Source organism: Halichoerus grypus, chromosome 2 (assembly GCF_964656455.1).
Source record: "Halichoerus grypus chromosome 2, mHalGry1.hap1.1, whole genome shotgun sequence".
NCBI lineage: Eukaryota > Metazoa > Chordata > Mammalia > Carnivora > Phocidae > Halichoerus > Halichoerus grypus.
The window spans coordinates 60214334-60226905 of NC_135713.1; the positions used below are offsets into that span (position 1 = coordinate 60214334).

Consider the following 12572-nt stretch of genomic DNA (forward strand, 5'->3'; position numbering starts at 1 on the left):
CTAAGATTCCTTCCCAAACCTAAAATTCTAACATTAGGGTATAAAATTTATAACATTCCGTAGCAGTATTCAAAAGGATCCTACAGATCTGTTTAAGTTATGAATGTTTACAAGATTCTGTTTATTGCCTTTGGGGATAAGCCTATCTCTCAAAATTTCCCTATTTTTCCTTTATTTTCTTCAAGTCTTCAAACCCATACAGTATTCTCAAACAATTTGTTTGAAAAACCCAATGTGGGTAATGACAGAAGAAATACCACTGAACACTAGTGCACTGTAGGTCACATTGCTGGCTCTGATGAGGGATACAGTATGATGTAGTACAAGAGTCAAAGGCCTTGAAACCAGAGAGACGTTGGAATGCCAATCTGGTCACTCATCAGTGTGTGTGTGTATGTGTGTGTGTTCGATCTTTGGACAAATACAAACCATATAAAAGTGTTGTGGGGATTCAGAATCCCCAGCACAGTGCTTGGTGTGTAACTGGTATTCAAAAAAATCTGTTTATGTCCTGTTTTGAAGATGCTACTTTCCCCCAAGTGCTATCTTCTCATACTTTTCTAACCTCAGACTTTGAGAGAATAGCTCCAGATGGCTGCGTATAGAGAAAATCCACTGGCTCCCTCACTAAAATCTTGTAAGCCCCACAGCGCCAAGGTCTGCAATGGGGGAGAGGGGCAGAAGGGCCAGGCTTCCTGTATGAGAAAGCCAAGAGCTAGAGAGGAAGGCAATGTGTCCAAGGGGCCAAAACAGGTCTAGAGTGAAGACAGATAAATGATCCTGAATGGGAAGAAGAAGATGGAGTATAGAAAAACAAAAGTAGTATTTCTCCATGTAATTTTCCTTTTACTGCTATCTAGAAGGACTTGGGATTAATAAAGCTGGCAGGGGAGTGAATAAAGGGGGAACAGTGACTCGGTACATCATCTTCTGGGTCTGACTGGTAGTTACAAAGCCATCTTTGCAAGGTCACAATGTCCTCGGTTCTAAGAGAGTGAGAAGAAGAAAGTATGGCTGGAAACATGAAAAGTTAAGTATATAAAGTAGAGGAAAGATGGGAGGTCCCTGCCCCCATCTTCAGGCACCCCAGGACATGTATGAGGGATGCATAAATGTAGTGTTTTAAACTAAAAACTTGTGTTATACAGGAGGAGTCTGAACCCACCAGAGCTATTCTGACCTAAGCTACCTAAATAGCTTCCTCACTCAGGGAGGAAATAAAAGTCAGAAGTCCCCACAGACTACACAAGAAACAACCTTCTTTACAGTTTAATTCTTCCTTTTATTCATTCCAAAACAGAGAAATGGTGTTTATTTATATAGCTGAGAAAGAAACAACCCCTCTGATAAAAATAGCAACTATTCTCTTAAGGCCTGATAAAAGTGAATAAAGATATACAATTTAATAAAAATATATTTAATAAAGCCCTGGGGTGGCTAGAATAGCTCCCCCATCATACATATCTTTTCAACTTCTCTCATAAAGCCCTCAGGAGAAGATGCCAAAGGGACAATGCTGCTCTCAAGCTACACTGATCAGAGGAGCATTTCCAAGGAGTATTCCAGGTGACACAAGAGAAGCTCAGAGTGAAAAGGGTCCCAGGGTCTAATTAAGTTTGACAAATGCTGTATGCTCCTGTGCATGCTCTCTCCTCCCAACCTCACCCCCTTTTTTTCCCTCTCCCTCTCTCTTACACACACACACAGTCACAAAATATCTCATTAAGATACTAAAGGCTCTGTAATGTCCTATAATTAAATCATGTTAAATTAGTTTAATCCAGCTTTCCCAAGTTTGTTGGACATGGACATCCCCCTTTTATATCTCTTAGTAATAGTTCAGCACATACTGGCAAACACTGGACTAGGACACTAGCATGGCATAATCCCTTCCTCCTCCCACTTTACTGGGCAAATATTTCTGAGAGATCAGGGAAATACCCACTTTTGCTAAGTATAATATATTCCTCTCCTATTCCCTATCTTTGTCAGCCTACAACATGGGACCGTGAGGATAAGGAGGGATGGCATGAATAGAAAATTCTCTTATAAGAGCCAAAATTTTTCTTAATCACTTTGACTTTTACTCCTTAAATATTAAAATAGACACAAGGTCGCAGGTTCAAGGGTGAGGTAAGAAAGAACAATGAGTCTGCCAGAAGAAAAGAAAGGTGTTTTCCTACCTCCATACTCTCAGATGAAACTTTATGAGTTAAGCCAATCTGAAAGCCGAAACCCTCATTAAGTCTTCAACACTTCTGGGAAAGGAAAGTTCTTTGAAATACAAACCTGACTTATTCACTTCCTACCCTTCTCATCATCATCACTTTCTTCCTACATCTACCAAGCAGCATTACATGTAAATAAAAATGCAGACCTTCCTATTCTGATACTACTTCCAATGAAAGACACAATCTAGGAAGAAGCAGCTAGACTTGAAGGCTTATCAACTTGAGGACTACTGACATTTTGGGTCAGATAATTCTGTGTTTTGGGGGACCTGTCATGTGCACTATAGGACGGTTCACAGCATCCCTGGCCTCTATGTGCTGGATGCCAGAAGCAAGGGGGGAAGTTACCAGCAGCAATACTTGAGAGCCACTGCTCTAAGGGTGTGGCCTGTTTGGGAAGCTGTACTTAATGAATTGCCATTTAAGGCCTGGCCTTTCTTTCTCTTCAGGCGTCTTTCCTTTGGCCCCCGTGACAGTACGTGATTTCTTCAAATGGAGTCTGATATCACCATCACCAAGTAATTCATGGAATATGTAGATATCTAAGTTCTGGTGTAAGATCCACTTGCCATTAAATTCATACTGGGGAAAATCTGAATCAGGAGTTCTTTGCTAGAGATGGCTTGGGGGTGTGGATAAGGGCTACAAATACCTTTAAGTCATATACAAAAGTTAGTGTATATACACGCCTATGTCTCTGCATTAAAAAGACCGCAATGGCAAAATGATGTGGTCTATGTAGTAGCACCAGCCTAAGTAAGGAAACTGCACTGATACCATCACAACAGACTACATCCCAATATGTGGTATTTCCGAACTACCAAATACTACAAGAATCCAATGCCTGTTCCTTCTCTTATAAAGCCTTCAAGAGAAGATGCCAGAGGGAAAACGCTGCTCTCAAGCTATACTGTTCAGAGAATCATTTCCCACGAGTATCACTGCTGAGAGCTTATTGTACCCACACAAAGACTCACCTCATACAGTAAGTAAGACTGGGAAAGATGATGGAGAATAGGAGAGGAATATATTATGTTTATCAAAGTGGTCACTTCCAGGTGATATCTCGATGCTCAGACAAAAAAAAAAGGGCCCCAGGGTCTAATAAAGTTTGACAAATGCCATATGCTACAAAAGCACCTGGCACTCTCCCTCCCCACCCCCGAAGTTAAAACACACTTCATTAAGATACTGAAGGCTCAGAAATGTCTCATAATTGACAGCCGGTTAAGACAGTTTAACTTAGCTTTCCCAAGTTTGTTGGACATGGACACCTCCCTTTTATAATAATACCTAATTTTAACAATAGCTCAGCACATACTGGCAAACACCAGACTAAGGCAATCCACAGGCAATGCATAGCCTAAGTCCTTCCTCCTCCCACTTCACTGGACCAATGCTTCTGGGAGACAAAGGAAATGACCACTTTGGTAAACACAATATATTCCTCTCCTATTCCCCATCATCTTTCCCAGACTACTTACTATATGAGGTGAGTCTGTGTATAGGTACAGTAAGCTCTAAGCAGTGATTTATCTTTGCCAGTAGGTGCCACCAACAGAACATATTTCACTTGGAAAATTCTCTACTTTAAGAGTTATATAAGAGGAATAAATTTCCTACTTTAAAAAAGCTGCAAACTCTGCATTATGAGTTTCATGATGAGAAATGCTTATAACAATGTAAGATTTTCGGGGCACCTGGGTGGCTCAGATGGTTAAGCGTCTGCCTTTGGCTCAGGTCATGATCCCTGGGTCCTGGGATCGAGCCCCACATCGGGCTCCCTGCTTGGCGGGGAACCTGCTTCTCCCTCTCCCTCTACTGTTCCCCCTGCTTGTGCTCTCTCGCTCTATCAAATAAATAAATAAAACCTTAAAAAAAAAAAAAAAAAGTAAGATTTTCATACAAAAAGAATCTTTACTCTTGACAGGAAGCAAAAAAAAAAAAAAACAAAAAAAAAAACACCCTACAAAGGATCTGGAAAACACGGGAACATGCTGCCATTTTCTCTAGTGTTTTAAAATTTGGGGATTTAAGGCATTAAGTATGACAGGTATATAACGTAAAATGCTCCTAGCTAACTTTATTGGGTCTCTAACCTAGGCTTGTTTCATTCACTGTCTTTTAATTTTCAGAAAAAAATATGAATGTATATACTGCAATTTTACAGAAAAAAACTGAGGAACAGAGAATTAAGTGATTAAGAGTCACACAGTTAGTAAATGAGAGATGCAGGACTCAGATCTAGGTCTGTTCTACTCAGAAATCAATGTACTTTCCATACAGAAAAACACATCTCAGGTGTTTTCCAACTGCTGGTTGTAGCCTATGAAATTAATTTAATGGGCTGCAACCAGCAAATTTTAATAAAATGAAATTGAATCTGGGCATTCCCCTGCCCACAATGGTAAGCATAACAAAAATCACAAAGGGTAAATAAAAGGAATGAGCAAAAACAGAACAGGAAAATTCAAATTAAAGGAAAGCAAAAGTCTTTATTGCACAAGGAGAACAATATTCAAGTCAGATCACTGAGTGACAAGGAGTTTTTAAAATCTCTAAAAGCCATAATTTATGAAGAGGTTAATGTGAACTCTTAATACTGAATATAAAATTCCACAAAATACATCAAGGAAAAAAGTTACAATTTTTTTTTAAATTTTAAAACACTTTTTTGTCTTTGACAGATCAAGTAGACCAAATAAAAAAACAAAAGACTTGACTTTCCATGGGACATTAAAAAAAAAAAAAAACCTGATAGAGCACCCTGGGCCACAGACAAAATCTGAAATACAGTTAGAAATCAGGAAAAGATTATTGTATATTTAAGATCAGGCCAAGCAGAAATATGGAAATCTAGTTTACCAGTCACTATGTACCATAAATTCCAAAGATAAACAAAACAATGACTGGCACAAACAAACCAAACACCTTTGTGTTGTTACAGTTAATTCCACCCAGGCCCCTAATGTAGCCTAAAATGCTTCCCCCTTAAACCGAAATCTTACCAACACATTGCTGGGAAATGAGATCACTGAAGAGGCAGAAACATTCATTTGGAAAAAGACAAGACAAGCTTGTCCAAAAAGCAGTCCCTTCTCTCATACTAATCTTACAACTCAGAAGGAAGAGAGCCACAAATACAGCTATGCATACATGACTTTTTAAAACAACAACTCCAGCCACCATTAAACACAGCTCAATCAAAAACCTTCTTGTCCCTCCACACAAATATCAAAACATAGGAACAAACCAGTTGTTTTCTTTCCACAATATAATTAAAATAAAAGTTAATTAAAAATGTAAATTCACTGGGAGTTTGAAATCACTGCTACATGATTTCTATATATAGTAGGAAGTTTTGTTTCAGTTTATCTAACCTGCAAGTTCCATTCAAATGTCTAACTAGGTACAGTATCATACTGAAGTATCTGGAAAAATGAATACAGGGTAAAATTTTTCTTCCCTTCTTCACCACCAATTATTTTTTAAAAGAGGAGAATGCTTATATTAGATACTAAAAATATTTTTAAGCTACAATAATTAAAGCAGTGTAGTGCTTTTAACTGGCAAAGCCAAGATCAATGAAACAAAATAGGAAGTCCAGAAACAGATTCACTTATACTTACGAATTTGTATACGATAAAGTTAGAGCTTTGAACTGGTGAGAAAGGGATAATTAAAAAAAAAAGTATTTAAAATAAAAACTAAAATGCTACCTCATATTACATTCCAATATATACTATGGATAAAAAGAATCAAGTGTGAAAAACTGTAACCATAAAACTACTAAAAGCAAGCACACAGGAGTTTTTAAAAATTTATGGAAGAGGGGAAAGGCTGTCTAAACATGATACCAAACATAGAAATAAATATGGATTTGATTAGATTAAAAAATTCAAACTCATGAATGTTCACAATCAATACAGGAAACAAATACACTGGGGGAATATTATAATGTACGATAAATAACTTACTATATAAAGATTTCTCTTTTTTTTAAAGATTTTATTCATTTATTTGACAGAGAGAGAGCACGAGCAGGGGGAGCAGCAGAGGCAGAGGGAGGATGCGGGACTTGATCCCAAGACTTTGGGATCATGACCTAGGCCGAAGGCAGACGCTTAACCGACTGAGCCACCCAGGAGTCCCTATATAAAGATTTCTAATAAATCAGGAAACCAAAACTAATTTCTTAATAGGCAAATAAGCAAAGAGTAAGTACAGATATTTCTAAACAAGAAATTTAAATGGCCATTAAAAATGAACACATACAACAAAAGAAGAGATGCAATTTTTCACCTACCAAATATCAGCAACTTTTATTTCTATATACTATATAGGAATTGGGCTCTCTGGTAAGATTATAAATTGTTACTTTTCAGAGAATATTTATCAGTATATAACTTCAAAAAGTACTACATAACACTGGACATAATTTAACTTATAGCAATTTATCCTAAGGAATTGTAGACCTATATAAAATAGTAGCTGCAACATTATAACATGGAAAAACAGAAAACAATGTGAACGTCCAACAAGAGTGTCTTTTAAAAATATTATAAGAGAAATTTTTAGTTCTTTTTAAAACCTTTCTACTGAAGTATAATATAGTAAAGGGCTTAATTCTCAAGTGTAACTAGTACTCAGACCAACATAAAGAACATCACCAGGGCCCCAAATACTTCCCTCATACCACTTCCTTCATATTACCTCTCAGTCATTAATGCCCAAAGGTAACCACTATTTTTTTAATATCACCATAGAGGCATAGATTCATTTTTGAACTTTAAATAAACAGATTCATATCATATATACTCTTTGAGTCTGGCTTCTTTTGCTTAAATTATGATTTGAGATTCTTAAATTCAGCGGCAGTTCATTCTTTTTCAAAAACTGCTACATATTATTTCAAAAATTATTTATTCGTTTTACTGCTAATGAACACTTCCACTTTTGGCATTTAAGAATTCTGCCATGTCTGTTGGTGTACATGGGTATATATTTCTATCAGGTCTACAGCAGGGGTGAATAGCTAGGTCATAAAGTATATACACTTCCATCTTTTCCAAAGTAATTCTAATAATCACTCCCACCAGCAGTGTATGTGAGTTCTAGTTGTTCTTTAGCAGGTATGGAGTGTATTTTTTTGCTTGGTTTGGTTTTCTGTTTGGTGTTATTGCTTAATTTTAAACATTCTGTTGGGTGTATAGTAGTATCTCCCTGTGGTTTAATCTCCATTTTCCTGATGACTAATGATGTTGAACACCTTTTCACAAATTCATCAGTCATTTGGATATCTTCTTTTGTAAAGTGACACTTTAAAGCTTTGTACCAGCTCTTTCCGTAAGTGGCCTAACCTGATCTCTGAAAATGGTTCACTATTCACTTGACCCAGAAAACCCCACAAAAGCATGCAAATCAAGAGGTGCAAATCAAGAGATTCAAATCTTGGGGCGCCTGGGTGGCTCAGTCATTAAGCGTCTGCCTTCAGCTCAGGTCATGATCCCAGGGTCCTGGGATCGAGCCCCGCATCAGGCTCCCTGCTCAGCGGGAAGCCTGCTTCTCCCTCTCCCACTCCCCCTGCTTGTGTTCCCTCTCTCGCTGTCTCTCTCTCTGTCAAATAAATAAATAAAATCTTTAAAAAAAAAAAAAAGAGATTCAAATCTTCACATTCACTTTAAAAAGACCTGTGAAACTGCCCAGGGCATCAAAGGTATGCACATCCACCAAAAAGCCACCAAGTATCGTAAGGATGAACTTGACAGAAACAATGTGCGCCACTCCATCGCTACCGACGTTAGGTGTGCCCAGGCCAAACAGTGGGGCTAGATATAGGGCTGGTGGCCCAAGAGTACTGAATTTTTACCGCACATGCTTAAAAATGCAGAGAGTAATGCTGAGCTAAAGGGTTTAGACGTACGTTCTCTGGTCATTGAGCACATCCAGATAAACAAAGCCTCCAAGTTGTGGCACAGAACTTACAGAGCTCATGGTCAGATTAATCCACTCGTGGAACCCCCCTGCCACACTGAGATGATCTTTACTGAAAAGCAGCAAACTGTTCCTAAGTCAGAAGAGGTAGGCTGCACAGAAGAAAAAGATATCCCAAAATAAACTGAAGAAAACAAAAACTTATGGCCCAAGAATAAATATGGTATAAAATAAAAGCAAATAAAAGTTTTTTTTAAAAAGCTTTTGACTATTTTTTAATTAGTCTTTTCTTACTGGTATCTAGAAATTCTTTATATATTCTACAGTCGTTTTTCAAACGTGTTTATTGCAAAGGTCTTCTCTTAATCTGGGGTTTAACTTCTCATTCTTTTAATGGTGTCTTTGATAAAGAGAAGCAATTAATTTTAATGAAGTGTAATTTATCCATTGTTTCCTTTATTATAATTTGTGATTTCTATGTCCTGTTTAAGAAATATTTCTTCTCCTAAAGTCATAAATATATTCTCCCATGTAGTAGCCTAGAAGTTTTTACTTTACCTTCTAACACTTACATCTAAAATTCATCTATAATAATCTTTATGGAAAGTAGAGGAGTCAGGATTCATTATGTTTTTCAAATTGTAGTTTGCAACCCATTGTGGTTTATAATATCAATTTTGTGGTTTATATTATCAATTTAATGGATAACCAGCATTTTTTTTAAAAAGATGAAATAGAAAAGAACACAGTGCACATCCTCTATTTCATCAATTGTAACATACTTTTTTTACATTTTAACCTCTGAAATTGAGATATTTCTTATAATCAATGGCCATCTTGCAATTAAAAATGGTAGGATTTTTTCTTAATGCTACGTAAAATAATAGCATATCTTACAATCCATGCTGTCTTAGATTTCTTTTTTTCCCCTAAAGATTTATTTATTTATTTGAGAGAGAGCACGAGCATAAGTGGGGGGACAGAGAGAGAGGGAGAGAATCTCACGCAGACTCCCTGTTAAGCAGTCAAGTCAAACACAGAGCCCAACACAGGATTGGATCTCATGACCCCGAGATCATGACCTGAGCCAAAATCAAGAGTTAGATACTCAAGTGACTGAGCCACCCAGGCACCCACTCCCATGCTGTATTATATTTCACAATGGAATACAGTATACATTGGGTTGATTATAGGAGTGTATGTTATGTTCTACACACACAAATACATATATAAAACATATACATAAATACATATGTGTGTGTGTGTATATATATATATATATATATATAAATTACACACACAAACACATGCTCACATGTACTAGATCTAAATGTAAATTTTTTGTTGTTGTTCCAAACGTAAATTTTATTTCTTGCTGTGAAAATACTTAAAAACACTGAAAACCCCCGGTTAAGGTATTAAAGTACAGGGGCGCCTGGGTGGCTCAGTCGTAAAGCATCTGCCTTCAGCTCAGGTCATGATCCCAGGGTCCTGGGATCGAGCCCCACATCAGGCTCCCTGCTCGGCAGGAAGCCTGCTTCTCCTTCTCCCACTCCCCCTGCTTGTGTTCCCTCTCTCACTGCTATGTCTCTGTCAAATAAATAAAATAAAATAAAATAAATAAAATCCTTAAAAAAAAAAGGTATTAAAGTACAATGAATCCCATGCTGCAAAAGTTACCACCTTTTCAGCTTTCTTCCAATTCTTCTAATTATATCAAAAGGTATTTTTACATCTCTTTAATACTTTCAATTGTCTGTTTTTAACAAAAGGAGCTGGCCTCCTATTCAGTTTACTGTAACAAACAGTATCTGGCTAGAATTTCATATAGTCTCAGCAAGTGCCTTTGATTTTCTAGTCATGCAGTGATACAGTCCCCTTTTCTAAATCTTTAAAAGAAAGCAGATATTTTAAACATGTGCAGCAGATAAAAAGAAAAATGGTATGCAGATATGTCAAAAACTGTGAAGGTTATACTCACCTGTCTAAAGTTGGGGAAAACTATCTCAGAAGAATATGACATGAAAGAAGGTCTGAAGTATATTTTAAATTTAAAAACATGGGGGTTTCAAAATACATCTGTATGATTCCATCTTTATGAATAAAATTTAATCTGTTAAAGTATTTATTTAGAACAATATCTAGAAAAGGTGTGTTAAAATGCTAACAATATTATCTCTGTATATTTTATTTTCTATTTGCTTAAATGGCACATCTCTTTTTAATAGTAAGGAACAGTGATTTTAAAATTAAACTTAAAAAGTAAAAACTCTATGCCAAGACCCCAGATACATATGCTCTAGGCTAAGGAAACAGAAACTAGTTCCTGAAAGTTAAGGCAGGAGTCAGATCCTGCTGCATATCATTCGACCTCTCCATGCCTGCTTCCTCATCCAGAAAACTGAAGTGGAAACAGGCCTCCCTGATGAGGGAGTGAGAAAATTTAAAAGAGAATCCTGGCACTTATAAGGGCTCCCTTAGTCAAATTTAACCTCCAAAGGGCAGAAATGCTTGGCTGTGTTATTCATTCTGTATTTTTAACCACTTAGGATAATTCCTCACACACTACTGAAGTACAGAAGTATAACAGATATTTGTTGACATGAACCTTAGCTAAAGTTATTATAATCTTCCTATGAATTGTAATGACAAATATAGTAATTTTGTTTCTGCTTACTCCTTTCCCATATTTTCCAAATTGTCTACAATGAGCAAGGATTCAAAATGTGGGGGGAAAAAATACCATGCAACACAATTTCTGGCCCTCACAAAAAGTGGTTAAGAAACAAAAATCTATTTTCAGAAAAGCAGTCATCTTTATCACCCCTCAAGTATTCATTTACCTAAATAAAAGAAGAACACATCATTAATTATTTGACTGTTTAAAAAGGTCCAACAGAAGGATGGATAAAAGTCTGCTGGAGTCTCCCTGAGAAAGCAAACAGGGGAGAGGCAAAATGTGCACTTCCATGCTTCCTGGTGCTTATTAACGCTTCGAAGGGAACTACAAAAGTAAAACTTGTAATATGTTTCATATTCACTAAAGGAAGCCAGAAAAACAAGGTGCTTTCAAAGAAGTTAGTAGAAGAATGGTCAAAAGACACAGAGTCATGGCACCACAGAGGGAGTCAGTCAGCTGAAGTATAAAGAGCAGGCCTGAAGAGACCCAGTGCCCCCACTGCAAACTCTGCGCTCTGACAATGACAAACTATCTGACTTCCTGTAAGTTACGTGACTTCTCTCTCTTGGATTCAGCTTCCTCTTGTATAGGGCAGGGATAACACTGTCTATGTTGTAGGAACAGAGAAATAACATGTGCAAAGCACCTATAACATATCACTGCTCAGTGGCGGGGCGGGGGGGGGGGGTGGTTAAACCAGAAGAACATTTTTACTTTTTTGCTTCCATTATTAATCATTTAAAAAAAAAAAATTAAAGCATCTATCAATGATGTCAGCCAAAGCCAGAGAAATACCATACTGCATTACAATCACTTCTTATATTGTTGTGTTTAAGTATAACTTGGCAGACTAATCTAAGATTCAAACATAAAACCTAGCTGAAGAAATTACAAAGCAATGAATTACATTTGTAAGAAGACTAGCTACCACTTATTGAGCACCAATTAGAGATTATACTGTTTAAAGAAAACTAAACCCACCAAAAACTTGAAAGAGTACGAGATGATGAATTCAACACAATGCCAGTCAAAATCCCAGCAGGCATTTTCCCCCCTCCCAAAAATTGAGCTGATTTTAAAATTCATATGAAAATATTAAAAAACAAGGCAACCTGGAAGGACTAAGCTGGAGAATTTACACTATGAGATATCAAGATCTATTATACAGCTATAGTAACTAAAATAGTGCTATGTAGAGACAAAGGTAGACAAACTGATCAACAGAACAAAATAGCATCCAAACTCAGATCCCACATTATGACTCAACCTGACTGAAAACCAAGGCCCTCTTCTCTCACCAAGGAGGGAAAAAAATCCATTCTAGATAGATTGCAGATCTGAATGTAATGGTAAAATAATAATAATTCTCTTTTAGAAGAAACCACAGAACATAATCTTGGAATAGGCAAGCTTTCTTAAACAGGACATAACTACTAACGAGAAAGAAAAATATGATGAATTCTATTAAAATAGTTTCTGTTCACTGAAAGCATTATTAAGAGACTGAAAAGGTGATTAAAATGTTCTAAAACTGATTTATGCTGGTGGTGCAACACTGAACTGCATACTACTGAAACAGCTGCATTTAATGATATGTAAAATACCTTTCAATTTTTTTAAAGAATTAAATTTAAAAGAAAAAAAAGGCAATCCACAGACTGAGAGGTTGATAATACATCTGGAACATTAAGGAGAAAACAAAAACAAAAACAACACTTCAAATCAAT

General features: G+C 36.7%; 1 protein-coding gene across 10 annotated transcripts in view; it reads right to left on the minus strand.

The window, feature by feature from the left end:
• Window positions 1–12572, minus strand: part of FBXW11 (F-box and WD repeat domain containing 11) — a 122178-nt gene that overhangs the window by 43415 nt on the left and 66191 nt on the right. The gene's annotated exons all lie outside the window — the stretch shown is intronic.